The 6920-nt window shown below is 39.8% G+C and overlaps 1 non-coding gene across 1 annotated transcript; it reads right to left on the reverse strand.

The window, feature by feature from the left end:
• Positions 1 to 234: 234 nt before the first annotated feature.
• On the reverse strand, positions 235 to 341 carry LOC127133604 (small nucleolar RNA R71). The gene has a single exon (XR_007807558.1). It is a non-coding gene; the product is annotated as a small nucleolar RNA R71 (small nucleolar RNA).
• Positions 342 to 6920: the final 6579 nt, after the last annotated feature.

Genomic DNA, 6920 nt, shown 5'->3' on the forward strand with positions numbered 1-6920 from the left:
TTCAGGTAGTCCCACTGGGACCCGAACCTACACTTGTCAGTATTTTTGCAATACGCAGACACATTGAAAGCGAATGGTGTCAGCCCAGAAGCTATAAGACTACGTCTTTTCCCATTTTCATTAAGATATAGAGCTAGAACTTGGATCCAGTCTCTACCATCCAACTCTGTCACTACGTGGAACGAGTTGAAGAAAGTCTTCTTAGCCCGATATTTCCCACCTAGTAAGACGACTATGCTAAGAGCCCAAATAAACGGGTTTAAAAAAAAGGATAATGAATCACTTTTTGAAGCTTGGGAGAGATACAAAGAAATGATGACGCTTTGTCCACATCACGGTCTAGAAGAATGGTTGATCATTCATACCTTTTACAACGGTCTCTTGTACAATACAAGATTGACAATAGACGCCGTCGTAGGTGGCGCACTGATGGATAAACCATATAATGAGGCCTATCAACTTATCAACAGTATGGCCCAAAATCATTACCAATGGGGAAGCGAAAGAACCTCTGTAGAGAAACCTCAAATGAAGGGCGGCATGTACGAATTAAGAAGTCTTGACCATGTCAACGCCAAGGTAGATGCTCTAACTCAAAAGATAGACAGCTTGACCATAACACCAACAGCCACCGTGGCTGTCGTAGCACCAAACTGCGAGATATGCGGAGTTCAAAGGCATACTGCCCCAGAATGTCAACTATTGACAGGAACCTCCACAAACCAGGTGAACTATGCTCAAGGAAACCCTTACTTAAATACCTATAACCTAGGTTGGAAGAACCATCCTAACTTTTCGTACAAAACAATAATTCATTGTATGCACCTAACCAAGCACCTACTGTACCACCAGGATATCATAAAGCTGCCACAAAAACTCAAAATGCTCCTAGGAAATCAAACTTAGAAATAATGATAGAAAACTTCATAGTTACCCAAGCCCAAACGAATAAGTATTTCCTAAGTCAAAACATACCCACTAGTGAGAAAATCAAGCAGTTAGCAAACAAAGTAGACGCATTAGCCACCCACAATAAAATGTTGGAAACACAAATCTCGCAAGTGGATGAACAACAAGCACCTACTGCTGCTCCTACATGAAAATTTCCTGGACAACCGCAACCAAACCCGAAAGGTCATGCAAATGCTATTATACTACGAAGTGGGACAAAACTAGACGGGTCGACCGACCCTAGAACTCAAAACACATCCATGCATCAAGACCCAGGTAAGGTAACTGAGAAGGAAGACGGACAAGAGGATGATAAAAACGAAGAGGCTGTAGAGAATGAAGAACCTTATGTGCCTCCACCACCGTATAAACCCCCTATCCCTTATCCTCAAAGACTTGTTAAATCTAAAATTGTAGGAAAATTTAAAAAACTCGTAGAGCTTCTAAAACAATTGAATATCACAATACCCTTCATAGAATCCATCACTCAAATGCCCTCATATGCTAAGATTCTCAAAGAAATCTTATCTAACAAGAAGAAGATGGAGGATAACGAAACCATTACACTTACTACTGAGTGTAGCGCCATAATACAAAACAATATGCCTCCTAAGCTGAAAGACCCAGGTAGTTTTTCCATACCCTGTGTAATCGGAAAGGTTATCATCGATAAAGCACTATGCAACTTAGGAGCCAGTATTAGTTTAATGCCCTTGTCCATATGCGAAAGGCTAAAAATGGGAGAACTAAGACCTACGAGGATGTTCGTATAACTTGCAGATTGTTTTGTTAAATTTCCCGTAGGTATGCAAGAAAATGCTCCGGTGCGCATAGGATAATTCTATATTCCTACTGATTTTATAATCATGGATATAAAAAAGGATTCCAACATCCTTATCATATTAGGAAGACCATTCCTAGCTACAGTCGGAACTATTATAGATATTAAGAAAGGAAAGCTAACCTTTGAAGTTGGTGAGGAAAAAGTCGAATTCATTTTGATGCAATTCCTAAAGGCACCAGCTATAGACGATACCTGTTGTTTACTAGATGTCATCGATGAATGCATAAGAGAGATGGAGAATGAACAAACATCATACTCTGAAATAATGAAAATTCCAAGGCCTCCAACTTTTGAAGATGAAAACTTAAGTAAGGAATACCAAGATGACATCCTAAGTGAATGCCTAGCACTAACCCCCGATCATATGCCTTGCCCAAAGAAACCAGCCCTAGAACTTAAGACGTTACCCAAAAATCTAAGGTACGAATTCCTAGACACTGAACTTGGGCGACCTTTAATAGTAAATGCAGACTTAGAGAAGATAGAGACCGAAAAGCTTCTACACGTTTTGAGAAAATACCCAATTGCTTTAGGCTACAATATCTCAGATCTAAAAGGAATAAGCCCTTCCATATGCATGCATCGCATGCTGCTAGAGGAAGATAGTAAGACCTCTAGAGAACATCAAAGAAGGATAAAATCCATTCTGAGTGATGTAGTAAAAGAAAGAAGTGCAAAAGATGTTAGAAGCAGGTATTATCTACCTGATATCCGATAGTCAATGGGTCAGCCCAGTACATGTCGTACCAAAGAAGGGAGGCATCACAGTTGTGAATAATGAAAAATAAGAATCTATAACATAAAGAGTGGTTATTGGAAGTAGAATGTGTATTGATTATACAAAATTAAACGAAGCCACTCGGAAGGATCATTTTCCTTTACCATTTATCGATCAAATGCTTGAAAGATTGGCTAAGCATTCTCACTTTTGCTACCTAGACGGTTATTCGGGATTTTCCAAATTCCTATTCATCCCGATGACCAAGAGATAACGACCTTCACATGCCCCTATGGTACGTTCGCCTACCGACGAATGCCATTTGGACTGTCTAACGCTCCCGCAACATTCCAAATATGCATGATGTCAATCTCGCTGATTTCATAGATGACATCATGGAAGTCTCAATGGATGATTTCACTGTATACGGACAGAGCTTTGAAGGCTGCTTATCGAATCTTGAAATGGTATTAAAAAGATGCATAAAAGTGAACCTCGTGCTAAACTGGGAACAATGCCATTTCATGGTCTGAAAAGGAATCGTACTCGGACACATAGTATTCGACAAGGGGATTGAAGTCGACAAGGCCAAAATAGAAGTTATAAAAAACCTCCAGCCTCCGAAAACCGTAAGAGAAATATGCAGCTTCTTAGGACACGCCGGTTTCTATCGGCGATTCATTAAAGATTTCTCAAAAATCACCAAACCACTTACTAGCTTATTGATAAAAGAAGCCAAATTCATCTTTGATGAAAAATGCCTAGCGGCGTTTGAACAACTGAAAACAACTCTTATTACTGCACCTATCATGCAACCGCCCGATTGGAGATTACCCTTTGAAATCATGTGTGACGTTAGTGACTATGCTGTAGGTGCAGTCTTAGGAAAAAGAAAGGATAAGAAACTTCATGCAATATACTATGCAAGTAGAACCCTAGACCCTGCACAGATGAACTATTCCACCATAGAAAAGGAACTTTTAGCCGTAGTGTTCGCTCTAGATAAATTCCGTTCCTACCTAGTAGGAGCAAAGATATTATCTATACCGATCCTGCTGCAATCAGGTACCTGTTAAACAAAAAAGTCACCAAACCAAGACTCCTAAGGTGTATCTTACTATTACAAGAGTTTGAGCTAGAAATCAAGGATAAAAGGGGCACTGAAAACATCATGGCCGATCACTTGTCAAGAATAGAAGGTATTGAACCTGAACGAGTGCCTATAAACGATGATTTTCCGTACGAAAGACTCATAGCCCAACTAGAAAGAAATACAACTAAAGATGCGTTAACACATAAGGATACCAAAACAAACAAGATAGTGGAAGCAATTTATACCAAAACCACACTACCATGGTACGCTGACTTCGTCAACTACTTAGCAGCTAGGGTGCTTCCGCCAGACTTGACCTACCAACAAAAGAAAAAAATTCTTCCAATATCTTAAACACTACTACTGGGATGAGCCTCTACTTTTCAAGAGAGACGCCGACGACACTTTTCGTCGATGTGTCCCCGAGGATGAGGTAGAAAACATAATCTCCCACTGTCATTCTGCTCCCTATGGAGGACATGCAAGCACCTAGAAGACTTGCGCTAAGATCTTGCATGCCAACCTCTTTTGGCCCACTCTGTGGAAAGATGTCCACATCGCGATCATAAATTGCGACCGGTGTCAACACACTGGAAACATATCTAGACGCGACAAGATGTTGCTTAAAGGCATTTTGGAAGTAGAAGTCTTCGATGTTTAGGGAATCGATTTTATGGGAACTTTCCCATCTTCTTTTGGTAACAAGTATATCCTTGTTACGGTCGATTACATATCAAAATGGATTGAGGCCATAGCCTCTCCAACGAATGACACACGAGTGGTAATTAGACTCTTTAAGCGTATAATCTTCCCTAGATTTGGAGTGCCGAGACTTGTCATCAGTGATGTTAGCTCCCACTTTATTTAAAGGATTTTTGAAAAGATATTACTGAAATATGGAGTCCAGCACCGCGAAGAAACACCCTATCACCCACAAACGAGTGGGCAAGTAGAAGTCTCAAACCGAGAAATTAAACAAATCTTAGAAAAGACAGTTTCCACCTCTAGGAAAGATTGGTCCTCAAAATTACCAGAATTAGAACATAAAGCATATTGGGCAATTAAGACCCTTAATCTCAATTATACTGTCGCAGGCGAAAAAAGAATATTAGATATCCATGAACTAGAAGAACTTAGACTAGATGCGTATGAGAATGCACGAATCTATAAAGAAAGAACAAAAAAATGGCACGACAATCGCATATCAAGGAAAGAGTTTAAGGAAGGCGACAAAGTACTTCTGTTTAACTCCCGCCTCAGATCTTTCCTGGAAAACTTCGTTCTAGATGGTCCGGTCCCTTTGAAATTACCGATATCTTTCCGAATGGAGCAATAGAGATAAAAGGAAAAATGAGCGAACCATTCATAGTAAACGACCAACGTTTGAAACATTACCACAACATTGATAACAATGATTTCATTGCAAAAGCGCTTGGTTGGAGACAACCCACACTCTGTCTTTAACTATTTAATTTCATTACCCAAATTTATAATTATTACTACTGCTTAATTTTCAGTTCTTTTTATTTCTTTCTTATTTCTCATAAAGTTAATCGATACCTTTCTGTATTATTGACCATTACTAACTTAATGCTATTATCTACTTGATTTTATCTAGCTACTGACAATCACAATGCAACAAGTAGATTACATGCATATAGTCTTCAGAGGATGAGCTCAAAGGAGACGTTTTGAGGCTCTAGCTCAGAGAGAAATGACACTAACCTTGTACCCAAATGGACGCACCATGACCAAATTAGGTATAAGAGACAGTTTTATGTTCTTAATTAACCAACTAGGCTTGGACACCTTTGCTATCAAAAGAAAATTCAGTTCCTACAGTAGGTTGACTTTAGAATTCCTAAGCTCCCTAGTGCACCTGCCAAACCATGGTATGGGATATAACAAAGGCCTCATCACCTTTAGGTTGTTTGATAATGACTACCGCTACACCCATAGAGAAATGGCTGAACTCCTAGGATGCCCTAATGGTCCTAATACCTTTATCATTACCTAGGAAGATAGGCTAGTAGACCATCAATTAGATATCTTTTGGGGTAGCATCATAGGAAACAACCATCCCGAGCCAGACCTTATGAAATCAGAGAACATCCATAACCTTACCATTCATTACTTTCATAAGATACTAGCTCACACCTTATTTGGAAAGGAAAAGAACAGAACCATTGTGTCCAAAGACGAACTCTTTATAATGTACTATGCATCACTGGCCCGACCTGTTAACGCCGCTACAGTCATGATAGCTAATTTGTACCGTATAGCATAGGAAGACCATGGACCAATCTCAGTGGGAGGCTTAGTCACCATGATAGCAAATGCCATGGGACTGAAATACCCACTCGTCAGAGTTATACGACGTATGAACATCCGATTTTGTGTCAACACCAATATTATTAGGAACCTAGGCCTGGATGTGTTTGAATTCCTAATTAACAGACAAGTAGTACACCTGTTTACCCTACCAGACCCTAGGACGAGTGTACATGATAAGAATAACTGGCTCTATGATTTAGATGGACCACCAGATGCACCACCTTCTCCCCTAGAGACACCCCAAATTTATGATCACTATGACAATTATCTCCCTGGCGCTGAATCACATGCCCCAATTATACCTGTTGCGCCTCTAATCGATAATGATGCTGCCATCGAAGTTGTTCAGATAGACGTCGCCAATCTGAGAGGTGAGCTGAGCACCCTGCACATGGAATTCCATGGCTTTATGGATGTAGTGACAGAGAACCTGAATCACATTTACCAGCACTTCTACTCGTTCTCTCCTCCCACCAGCAGCCTCCGTAATGGCTAATTTGTTGGAGTCTTACCGATTTACTGACTTTTATTTTATTTTCTTGTTTGGAATTTTATTGTTATTTGCTTTTACACATTGGGATTCATTTAATTACTTCATTTCTTTTTATTTCAATAGACAAATTATTTCATATTTTCCCGTCTACTCCATTCTTTTATTCGTCAATTTTGCGATTTAATTTCATTTAACTATATCATATTTATTATTCCTATATACTATATATTATGTTGGTTCTCTTCTAACAAGTTATTATTCCATGTCGGTAAACTAAAACTCAATTGAAAATTATGGTCAAAGCAACTATAATGGCACACACATGGGGAAGACCACACTTCATGTGGTGCCTGCCACACACAGCTGTGGCGCCCATGTGAGGGTTGTGTCACCCGCCACAAAGCCCATAGTGGAGCCCGCCACGAACATCAAAAGTGGAGCCAACCACTACACAAGCTTTCACGTGCAGGCTGTGTAATATTGACAC

This window comes from Lathyrus oleraceus, chromosome 3, assembly GCF_024323335.1.
Source record: "Lathyrus oleraceus cultivar Zhongwan6 chromosome 3, CAAS_Psat_ZW6_1.0, whole genome shotgun sequence".
In the NCBI taxonomy this organism is placed as follows: Eukaryota; Viridiplantae; Streptophyta; class Magnoliopsida; order Fabales; family Fabaceae; genus Lathyrus; species Lathyrus oleraceus.